The following is a 12,849-nucleotide window of genomic DNA, read 5'->3' as shown; positions in this document are numbered from 1 at the left end:
TGAGGGGGATGAGGAGAGAGAGTGGGAGGGCAGAGAGAGAGTGGGTGGAAGGAGAGAAAGAGTTTGGTTGGACGTAGATAGAGAGGGGGAGGTGGTGATAGAGAGTGTGGGAAGGGTTAGAGAGAGAGTGGGAGGGGAGAAGCGGAGAATGGGTGGGAAATGAAAGAGTGGGAGGAGGGTAGAGAGAGGAATGGAGAGAGTGCAGTAGGCAGGTAGAGCGAGTAGGAGGAGGGAGATTATGGGAGGGGGATAGATGGAGGAGAAAAGACAACTACCATGAACATAATCTATACATCTCATTGTTTTATGAACTTTAATAAGGTCACCTCTCAAACTCCGATAATCGAGTGTAAAAAAGTGACAGGCGATCTCGCCTTTGTTTATAATTAAAACCTTTCATAATTGGCAACATCCTGGTAAATCTCGTCTAAACCCTCTGCACCTTAATAATATCCCTCCTATAATTGGGAGACCAGTACTCCAGAAGACGCCTCACCAATGTCTTGGACAATCTCATCATGATTTCCCAACTCCTATACATAAAGGACTGAGCAATGAAGGCCAACGTGTCAAACGCCTTTTTAACCACACTGGATTAGTGGTGCTGGAAGAGCACAGCAGTTCAGGCAGCATCCAAGGAGCAGTAAAATCGACGTTTCGGGCAAAGGCCCTTCATGAGGAATAAAGGCAGAGAGCCTGAAGCGTGGAGAGATACGCTGGAGGAGGGTGGGGGTGGGGAGAAAGTAGCATAGTGTACAATAGGTGAGCGGGGGAGGGATGAAGGTGATAGGTCAGGGAGGAGAGGGTGGAGTGGATAGGTGGAAAAGAAGATAGGCAGGTAGGACAAGTCCGGACAAGTCAAGGGGACACTGTTGACCTGGAAGTTTGGAACTAGGGTGAGGTGGGGGAAGGGGAAATGAGGAAACTGTTGAAGTCCACATTGATGCACTGGGGTTGAAGTGTTCCGAGGCGGAAGATGAGGGGTTCTTCTTCCAGGCGTCTGGTGGTGAGGGAGCGGCGGTGAAGGAGGCCCAGGACCTCCACGTCCTCGGCAGAGTGGGAGTGGGAGTTGTAATGTTGGGCCACGGGGCAGTGTGGTTAATTGGTGCGGGTGTCCCGGAGATGTTCCCTAAAGCGCTCTGCTAGGAGGCGTCCAGTCTCCCCAATGTAGAGGAGACCGCATCGGGAGCAAAGGATACAATAAATGATATTAGTGGATGTGCAGGTAAAACTTTGATGGATGTGGAAGGCTCCTTTAGGGCCTTGGATAGAGGTGAGGGAGGAGGTGTGGGCGCAGGTTTTACAGTTCCTGTGGTGGCAGTGGAAGGTGCCAGGATGGGAGGGTGGGTTGTAGGGGGCCGTGGACCTGACCAGGTAGTTACAGAGGGAACAGTCTTTGCGGAAGGCGGAAAGGGGTGGGGAGGGAAATATATCCCTGGTTGTGGGGTCTTTTTGGCGGAAATGTCGGCAGATGATTTGGTTTATGCGAAGGTTGATAGGGTGGAAGGTGAGCATCAGGAGCGTTCTGTCCTTGTTTCGGTTGGAGGGGTGGGGTCTGAGAGAGGAGGTGCGGGATGTGGGCGAGATGCGTTGGAGGGCATCTTTAACTACGTGGGAAGGGAAATTGCGGCCTCTAAAGAAGGAGGCCATATGGTGTGTTCTGTGGTGGAACTGGTCCTCCTGGGAGCAGATACGGCAGAGGCGGAGGAATTGGGTATATGGGATGGCATTTTTGCAAGAGGGAGGGTAGGAAGAAGTGTAATCCAGGTAGCTGTGGGAGTCGATGGGTTTGTACAAAATGTCAATGTCATGTCGGTCGTAATCCAGGTAGCTGTGGAAGTCGGTGGGTTTGTAAACCTCCTCCCTACAGCCTCAGTTTGCTCTCCTCCCTACAGCCTTCACTCTCGTTCACACAGAGACCAAGTATTTCAAATTTATTGGACAAGCTGAAGGACTGAGGCTTCAGCACTACTCTCTGATTCCCTTGTACTGCCTCAATCATGCTCTTACCCTTCTGTCTCTGAACATTGACCGTTTTTTCGGTAGTTAATCTAAAGAGTGTGACTGCCTTCTGAAACAGAGCGTCAAGATAAATCATTCCCCCATCCCTGACGTGTGGCAGTGTTCGGAGCTCAGACTCCAGCTCATAAATCTGAGCCAGAGTTTGTCCAGCAACTAACACTTGATGTGGATGTATTCACGATGATCGACAATCAGGTCCACACACTGTTGTTACAACATTTCGCCAGGCCCAGAAATTCTACTTTAATTCCTAACTTAAGTTGATTTAAAAATAAAAATAAAATTGCTACTGAGAATCATCCGCCATTGGTGGGGGGATTCATTGAGCATGCTCACGAGGTCAGAATTAGGTGAGTGGAGATATCATGATGGATTGTGTAGCTGGCTGAGATTACGGAGGTGGGAATGATCGTTATTATAGTGGGATTTGCAAACACGGATAGGAAATTGAAAATATATTTTCTCAAATTGCAGGCTTTTCAGGTGAGTGAGTTCAGAGTGAGGATTTAAAGGCTCAGTGTGTGTGAGCACACGGACAGCGGGGTGTTGGATGAGCTGATGATTACAGGGAGGTTGGAAGTTGGAGGCGGAGCAGGAATGTGGTCATGTCATTCAGTCTCGAGGTTACGAAGGGCTGGATGAGATTTTCAGCAAATGGAGCCGAGACTGTGCTGGAGGTAGGCCATGTCTCTGAAATGGAAATGGAACATCAGAGTGAGATTTGTCTGTTTCAGACAGTTACCAGATTGAGCATTACCGTTGCAGTTAGGAAGTTTGTAACAAGGTCTGAAGCCAGTAGCTTTCAGTGCACAAAGGATAAGGAGTAGCCATTCAACTCAATTTAAACTCCTTCCCACAGTCTGCATACTTCCACTGTCTCTCTATGGTGCAGGTGTGCTCATGTCTCTCCATATTGGATAATCAGTTGACTCCTCACAAAGGACAGCTGTATAGTTTTTCCTATTTTCTATCACGAAAACATGAGCATGAGGAAAAACAATATTAACAGCATGAAAGGAGGTTGTCAAATAGAGCACATTGAATCAGGTAATTTGTGTGAAATTCACTCCAAAATAGTGACCACGAAATTGTCATAAAAACTCAACTAGCTTGGGAAGGTCCTTCAGGGACGGGGGCCACTCCATAAGACTCAGCCCTCAATTGGAGGAAAGTCAGTGAGAGCAATGGGATATTTAAGGATATGGTTTCCTCCGTCAACATCAGAGGAATAACTCTGACCGACACTTCCTTCACCAGTGGTACATGGGGAACCATCACCTACAAACTCCGCTCCCAGATATATACTGTTCTCTTGTGGATGCATGTCACTGTTTCTTGCTCACTGTTGTCTACCAATCCTGTTCTGGCTCTGTTAAGGTGCAAAGATGGCTATTAGTAGGGTGATTTGCTCGTCATGTCAGATACGGGTATTAGCAACGATCTAGGTGTTACTGGTGATTATGTGCGCAGGAAGTGTGTTTGGTTTTGAATCCTACCATATCACATGGATCAGTTTGAGCAACAATTAAGGGTAAAGAGGAATTTATAGGAGTAAGAGTTTGTGATGGATGGCATTTATAGGAAGGGAGAAAACTCGCAGAAACAGTCAGGTCGATGGGTTACTGCCAGGAAAGGTAGGAGATGAAACAGGTAGTGCAGGAGTCTCCTGTCGCTGTCCTCAACTCAAGCAAGTATGCTGTTTTGGAAAATGGAGAATGTGATGGACTCTCAGGGGAATAACGCACGAACAACCAAGTTTCTGCTACCGAGAATGGCTCCAATAGAATGAGGGATATATCAGATTCCAAGTTGTCGATTGTGATGGGGACTCTAGATTTAATTGATAGGGTATTGAAACAAGTAAGCTGGGATAGGGGTGGGGTGCAGAGTGGGGAGGTGGGACCCTGGGAGAAGGGGAAGGACTTGAGGCTGAGATGGTACAATTAGGAAATGGCGCAAGATAAGCAGTCAGGGCAGACAGGAAGAAAGCAGAGAACAAGGTAGGATTTACAAAATAAACTGTATTTATTTTAATAAAAGAGACCTAGCAGTGAAGGAAGATGAACTCAAGGAATGTTATGTACATGGGACTGGGATATCATACCAAGTACAAGAAAAATGACTAGGTTTGCACAGGACTAGCAGCTGAATGTTGCAGGGTATAGATGCTGTAGGAAGGATAGAAAGGGGAGCAAGAGATTTGACAGAGGGCATTTTTGACAATGGATGACATAAACGTTCTACTTAAGGAGCATATTCCTGGGAATACGTGCAGGGATGCAATTTCGGTGGAATTGAGAAATAAGAAAGAGATGATCACCTCATTGGGATTGTACAATAGGCTCCCCAGTCGTCAGCAGGATATTGATAAACAAATTTGAATGGAAATCTCAGTTACCTGTAAGAATAATAGTGTGGTTATAGTAGGGGAATTTAACTTCCAAACACAGACTGGGACTGCCATAGTGTTAAGGGTTTAGATGGAGAGGAACTTGTTCAGATCTCAAGAAAATGTTCTGATGCAAATTGTGGATATACTTACAAGAGAATTTGCAAAACTTGGCCTCCTCTTGGGAAAAAAAGAGCAGGGCAGTTAAGTAAGGTGTCAGTGTGGGAGCACTTTGGGGTCAGCGACCATAATTCCATTCGTTTTAAAATATCGATGGAAAAGGATAGACCAGATCTAAAAGTCAAAGTTCAATACTGGAGGAAGGACAATTTTGACGGTATTCAGCATGAACTTTCAAAAGTTGATCAGGAGAGGATGTATGCAGGTAAAGGGATATTTGGAGAATGGGAAGTCTTCAAAAATGAGATAAAGAGAATCCTGAGACAACATGTTCCTGTTCGGGTGAACGGCCAGGTTGGCATATGTCGGGATGTTGGATGACTAGAGAAATTGAGGTGTTGGTCAGACAAAGAAGGTAGCATATGTCAGTTATGGACAGGAGAGATCGAGTGAATCCTCACAGTATAAAGGCAGCAGGAGTACAATTAAGATGGAAATCAGGAGGGCAAAAAGGGGACATGAGATAGCTTTGGCAAACAGTGTAAAGGAGAATCCAAAGGTATTTTATAAATACATTAATGATAAAAGGATAACTTGTTAGAGAATAGAGCCCCTCAAAGATCAGCAAGTCAGCCGATGCATGGAGCAGCACGAGATGGCGAGATACTAAACTAATATTTTGCATCAGTGTTTACTGTAGAGAAGGACATGGAAGATACAGAACTTTGAGAAATAGACGAAACATGTACTTATTACAAAGAAGGTGGTGCTGGATGTCTTAAAAATATGGCATGGTGGCTCAGTGTTTAGCACTGCTGCCTCACAGCACCAAGGGCATGGGTTTGATTCCAGCCTCGGGCAAATGTCCGTGCGGGGTTTTCACATTCTCCCCATGTCTACATGGACCTCCGCCGGGTGCTCCCGTTTCCTCCCACAATCGAAAGATGTACAGCTGAGGTGAACTGCTCGTGGGAAATTGTCCATAGTGCTCAGTAGTTGTGTGGGTTAGATGCATTAGTCAGGCGTTACGGGTTAGTTGGTGGAAGACTGACGTTTGGCTAGCATGGTGCCACTACTTAAGAAACGTGGTAAGGAAAAGTCAGAAGGGTATAGATCCGTGAGCAGGCATCAGTGATGGATTCTGAGGGACAGGATTGAATTTTTTTTTGGAAAGGTAAGGGCAAGCTGCTGCTGCTGACCTACATCGGGCACACCATGTCTCATCACTGACTGCTGCTGCTGCTCAGCGACATTAGGCACACCAGGCCCTACTGCTGACTGCTGCTGATCTACATCAGGTACACTAGGACTCACTACTGACTGCTGCTGCTGAACTACATCGGGCACACCAGACCTCACCACTGACTGCTGCTGACCGACATTAGGCCACCAGGCCTCACTGCTGACTGCTGCTGCTGAACTACATCGGGCACAGAAGGTATCACTGCTGACCTACATCGGGCACACCAGGCCTCACTGCTGATTGCTGCTGCTGCTGACTTACATTAGGCACACCAGGCCTCATTGCTGACAGCTGGAACTGACCAATATCAGGCACACTACGCTTCACCACTGTCTGCTGCTGCTGACCAAATCGGGCACACCTGGCCTCACCAATGACTGCTGATAACCTGCATCTGCCACAACAGACCTCAACACAGTCTGCAACTGACCTACCTTGGGCATAACAGTCCTCATTGCTGCCTACTGCTGATGACCAATATTGAGTAAACGGAAGCCTCACCGCTGAATACTGCTGACCTACACTGGCCATGTCACGTCTTCCTGCAGACTGCTGCTGTTGACCTCCATCCGTCATAATAGGCCTCACCACTGAGTGCTGCTGCTGTCCTATTTTGGGCATACCATGCCTCACTACTGACTGCTGACTGCTGAACAGCATTGTGCACACCAGGCCTACTGCTGAGTGCTGTTGCTAAACTACATTAGGCACACCAGGCCTCATTTTTGCCTGCTGCTGCTGACCTACTTTGGTCACAAACGTCCACACCGCTGAGTGCTGCTGACGTACATCGTCACACCAGGCCTCCCTGCTGACTGCTGCTCACCTAGCTTGTACACATTAGGCCTCCCTCCTCAGTGCTACTGCTGATCTCCTTCCAGCACACCAGGCCACACCACTGTCTGTTGCTGCTGACCTACATCGGGCATACCAGACCTCATCGCTATCTGCTGTTGCTGTTCCACATCGGACACACTCGGCCTCATGGTTGAATGCTGCTGCTGACGTATTTCGGGCACACCTGCCTCACTGCTGAAAGCTGCAGATCTACATCAGGCACGCCAGGACTCATCACTGAGAGCTGCTGACCTCCATCGTGCACACCAAGCCTCACTGCTGACTGCTGGTCCTGACCTACACCGGGCCCATCCGGCCTCCCTGCCGACTGCTGCTGACCTACCTTGGGCACACTAGGCCTCCCTGCTGACTGCTGCTGACCTACCTTGGACACATCAGGCCTCACCATTCAGTGCTGCTGTTGATCTCCTTCCAGCATAGCAGGCCTCACTACAGTCTGTTGCTGCTGACCTACATCAGGCACAACAGTCCTCACCGCTGTCTGCTGCTGAAAAACACTGGGAACATCATGTTTCACTGCTGATTGCTGCTGCTGAACTACATCGGGCACACAAGGTATCACTGCTGATTGCTGCTGACCAACATTGGACACACAAGGCCTTATGGCAGAATGCTGATGCTGAATTACGTCGGGCACACACGGCCTCACTGCTGAATCCTTTTAAGCTACTTTAGGCATGCCAGGCCACACCACGGAGAGCTGCTGGTGACCTACATCGTGCACACTTGACCTCACCGCTGACTGCTGCTGCTAACCTACATCTGTCACAATAGGCCTCATCACTGTGTGCTGCTGACCTACCTTGGGCATACCAGGCCTCAACGCTGACTGCTGCTGCTGACCTACATCGGACAATCCTGGACTCACTGCTCTCTGCTGCTGACCTACTTCAGACACACTAGGATTCACCACTGAGTGCTTCTGCTGGCCACAAATGGGCACCAGGTCTCACTGCTGACTGCAGCAGCTGACCTACTTCGAGCACAACAGTCCACACCCCTGAGTGCTGCTTATCTACATCGGTCACACCAGGCCTCCCTGCTGACTGTTGCTGACCTACTTTGGGCTCACTACTGACAGCTGCTGAGCTACATCGCGCACACCAAGCCTCACTGCTGACTGCTAGTGCTGACCTACATCAGTCACAATAGGCCTCACCACTGACTGCTGCTGCTCACCTACATCGGGTACACCGCTGACTGTTGCTGAACTATCATTGGCCACACCAAACCTCACCGCTGACTTCTGACAACCTACATCGATCACACCAGGCCTCACCGCTGACTACTGTTGCTGCTACAGAACTACATCATGCACACCAGGCCTCACCACTGACTGCTGCTGCTGCTGTCCTACTTTAGGCACACCTGGCCTCACCACTGACTACGATGCTGACCTATATTAGGCACACCAGGCCTCACCACTGACCTCTACTGCTCACCCACAACAGGCACACCAGACCTCAGCTCTGATTGTTGCCGCTGACCTACACCAGCAACACTAGGCCTCGGCACTTAGTGCTGCTGAACCTCATTGGGCAGGCCAGGCATCGCCACTGTAACAATCGTTCACGGTCACTCCCACCGTTCTGGCACACTCTGGGCCCATTATGCTGCCATGGTTCTTTGCCACGTCAACTGAGTCACGACAGAATACAGCTGTCGATATTGATGAAGTCTTGATGCTGCTGATTGTGACCAGCTGCCTTGTGTCTGATTGCCAAAATGCCCCAGCTATCGCTATTGCCGCCTCTATGAGCTAGCTTCAAAGACCAAAGCACCAAAATAAAGTCAGGTTAAAGTGTCTAAAGAAGACAGAAAAGTGCTTGGAGCGCATGAGCTCTGGTGAGGAGATTACTCCACCACCAACTCACAAGAATGACTGTGCTCTAGACTAAGTGGAGGACTGTTTTTTGGCCACTCTGTGGCCAAAAGGTCACAGCACTTTTAAAGGGAAGCATTTCCAGATCATCATTTCGAACCAGATATATCAGCAAGATCCAACAGAATAACTACTTTTAATTGTGTCTGTATTTATCCTCGCATTCATCCGAATTAGATACTATCTGCCATTCCTCAGCCTATTGTCCTAAATGATCAAGATGTGGCTTTGTAATCTTGGATAACCTTCTACGCTGTCCACTATGCCACCAATTTTGGTGTCATCTGTAAAATTATTTTCAGGCCTTCTGTAATTTCGTCGAAATCATTTATAAAAATGATATACTAAAGTGGACACAGCAATGATCCGCTGAAAACAGTTCTCCAATGTGTGAAAAAAACCCTCCACCAGCAGTGTCTGCCTGCTGCCATTAAAACAATTTTAACTTCAATTGGAAAGCTCCCCCAACCCCATGTGATCTAACTCTAAGGATTAGTCTGCCATGCAGAACCTTTAGTCAAAGGCTTTGCCAAAGTCCAAGTAAACAATGTCTCACGCCGCCCTTGTCAATCTTTTTGCTTACTTCCTCGAAAGACTCAATCATGTTTGTGAGACACAGTTTCCCTCACACAAAACAATTCTGATTATCCGGAATCATTCCTTGTCTCTCAAAATGCATATAATTTTTATCTTTCAGAATTGAATGAACATGTTACTCACCACGAAAGCTAGACTCACAGGTCGAAAGTTGCCAGGTTTCTCCTTACATCCCTTTTTAACCAAAGGTATATTAGCGACTCCCCATTCATTCGACACCTCAACCATATTTATAGTTGATTCAAATATTTCTGCAAGGGTTCTCACAGTTGCCTCCCAAACTTCCAACAAAGTTGTGCAATACACGAGAGTGAGAGAGATGTACAGCATGCAAACAGACAGAACAGTCCAATTCAACCACGCCGACTGAATATCCTAAATTAATCTAGTCTCATTTGCCATCACTTAGCCCATATTCCTCTGAAACATTCTTATTCATGTATCCATCCAGATGCCTTTTAAATACTGTAACTCTCCCAGCTTCTACCACTTCCGCTGGCAGATCATTTCATACATGCACCACACTCTGCACGAAGAAGTTACCCCTTAGGTCCATTTTAATTTTTTCCCATCTCACCCTAAACTCATGTCATCTAGTTTTGGATTGCCCCACCCCAAGGAAATGACCTTGTATATATACTCTATCCACGCCCCTCATGATTTTATAAACACCTATTATGTCACCTCTGAGCCTCCAATGCGCCAAGTAAAACAGCCCCAGGCTATTCAGCCACTCCCTATAGCTCAAATCCTCCAACCTTGCTCTGATCTACCTTTCCAAAATGCAACACCTCACCTTTATTTAAATTCAACTTTTTCTGCCACTCTTTGGCCCATTGGCCCATTTGATCATGATCCCGTTATACTCTAGAGTAATCTTCTTCACTGCCCCTACACCTCTTAAAATAGTTCCCATAGAAATATCCACATTTTTCTAAGACCTCCAGCATTTCCTGTTTTGTAATGTAAACTATTTTCAAAACATAAATATTTATTTCCCTGTTATCTAGCCTTCATTTCTCTCTGCATTGTAAAAACAGAAGTGAACTGATCATTTAATATCACTTCCATCCCGTGAGCTTCAACGTAAAGATATCTTGTTCTTAATGTACTTGGCTAATCCTTAGCCTTGGCAAATAAGGTTATCTGAGAGCTCCTCTTTGCCTTCTTGATCCTCTTCTTATGAATACCTCGACACTCCGTATACTGTTAACGTGATTCATTTGAACCCATTTGCTTATAGCTGATGTGTGATTCTTTACTTATTCTTAAATGGCAAGTTCTTCATCACTGCGATCAATCTTGCTCTCTTAGAATCACGACAATGTGGGGACAGGTCATTCGGCCCAACAAGTCCATACTGACCTATTGAACAGCACCCCTGCCAAACTCCCCCCATTCCTGTAACTCTGCACTTTCCATGTCCAATCCACATAACCTGCTCATCTTTGTGACTGTGGGAGGAAACCCATGCTGACAAGCGAAGAATGTGCAAACTCCACACAGAGAGTCACCAAAGACTGGAATTGAACCCATGTTACTGAGGATGTGAGGCACCACTGCTAACCACTGAGCCACTGTGCCACCCGTTGTAAAACTCCTCTGGTCCACTCCAACACCAGCACAAATTTCCTTAGACATATGGCCCAACAATATGACAATATTCCGAATGTGGTCTGAGCCTTTTGTAGCGTCAGCAGGACATTGCTGCATCAGTGAGTGACTAAATTCCTTCCCCCACAAGGAACAGGTGAATTGTGTATCCCCCAGTGTGATATTCCTGCTCTCGCAGCAGGTGAAATGAGTGAGCTTACTGTATTTTAAACATAGAACAGGTAACGGTTTTCTTCCCAGTGTGAACGCACTGGCATATAAAGTGTGAGATGATCACCAGAACTCAGTCCCAGAATGAAAGTACCTGAAAAGTCTCTCATCATGTAAACATGTTGATGGGACACCAGTTCCATAGAACTTCAAAAGCACTTTCCACAGATGAGATATTCATAGAACATAGAACATTACAGAGCAGTACAGGACCTTCGGCCCTCGATGTGGTGTCGACCTGTGAAACCAATTTGAAACCTATCAATACTATATCCATGTGTTTATGAAATGATCATTTAAATGCTCTTAAATGTTTACTGGACCAAACTATTGTTGCAGGCAGGGTGTTTCACACCACCACTACTCTCTGAGTGAACAACCTACCTCTAACATCTGTCTTATATCTAGCACCCATCAATTTATAACAGTGTCCTCTCTTGCTAGCCATCACTTTCTGAGGAAAAAAGCTCTCACTCTCCATCCTACGCAGCCGTCTGATCACCGCTTAATTATCTTCTCTCGAACGAAAACAGCCTCAAGTCCCTTTGTCTTTCGTCATAAGACCTTCCCTCCAGCCCAGACAACACCCTGGTAAATCGCCTCTCCACCCTTTCCAAAGCTTCCACATCCTTCCTATAATGCGGCAAACAGAACTGGACACATCACTCCAAGTGCGGCTGCACCAGAGTTTTGTACAGCTGTAAAATGACCTAATGGCTCCAAAACGCAATCCCTCTGCCAAACTAAAACACACTGTATGCCTACTTAACCACCTTTTCAACCTGGTTGGCAACTTTCAGGGAACTATGCACATGGATACTGAGCTCGCTCCGCTCATCTACACTACCAAGAATCTTCACATTAGTCCAGTACTCTTTATTCCTGTTACTACTTCCAAAGTGAATCACCTCCCACTTTTCCGCATTAAATTCCATTTGCCACCACTCAGCCCAGCTCTGCAGCTTAATTGTGTCCCTCTGTAACCTGCAACATCTTTCTGCACTATCCACAACTCCACTGATAACAATGTCATCCGCAAACTTACTAACCTATCCTTCTACGCCCTCATCCAGTTCATTTATAAAAAATAACAAACAGCAATGCTCCCAATACAGAACTTTGCGGTATACCACTACTAACTGAACTCCAGGATGAACATTCCCCATCATTCACCACTCTCTATCTTCTTTCAGCTAAGCCATTTCTGATCCAAACCACTAAATCACCTTCAATCCCATGCCTCTGTATATTGTACAATATTTTGTACCAATCAACCAAACCGCCCCGTGGCTCAACATTTCAACTTCCCCTCTCACTCTGCCGAGGATATGGAGGTGCTGGGCCTCCTCCACCGCCGCTCCCTCACCACCAGATGCATGGAAGAAGAACGCCTCATCTTCCGCCTCGGAACACTTCAACTCCAGGGCATCAATGTGGATTTGAACAGCTTCCTCATTTCCCCTTCCCCCACCTCATCCTAGTTTCTAACCTCCAGCAAAACTGTCCCCTTGACTTGTCCGGACTTGTCCGACCTGCCCAGCTCCTTTTCCACCTATCCACTCCACCCTCTCCTCCCTGACCTATCACCTTCATCTCCTCCCCCACTGAACTATTGTACTCTATGCTACTCTATCCCCACCCCCACCCTTCTCTAGCTTATCTCTCCACAATTCAGGCTCTCTGCCTTTATTCCTGATGAAGGGCTTTTGCCCGAAACGTCGATTTCGAAGCTCCTCGGATGCTGTCTGAATTGCTGTGCTCTTCCAGCACCACTGGTCCAGAATCTGGTTTCCAGCATCTGCAGTCATTGTTTTTACCATTTTGTACAATAGCCTACTGAAATTCAGATAAAACCCATCATTTGCTTTACCCTCACCCACCTGCTTGGTCACCATCTCAAATAAATCAAATAGA

The sequence above is a fragment of the Chiloscyllium plagiosum genome, chromosome 37 (genome assembly GCF_004010195.1).
Source record: "Chiloscyllium plagiosum isolate BGI_BamShark_2017 chromosome 37, ASM401019v2, whole genome shotgun sequence".
Classification (NCBI taxonomy): domain Eukaryota; kingdom Metazoa; phylum Chordata; class Chondrichthyes; order Orectolobiformes; family Hemiscylliidae; genus Chiloscyllium; species Chiloscyllium plagiosum.
The sequence above is the reverse complement of the archived record's forward strand: the minus strand, read 5'-3'. Positions refer to the sequence as shown.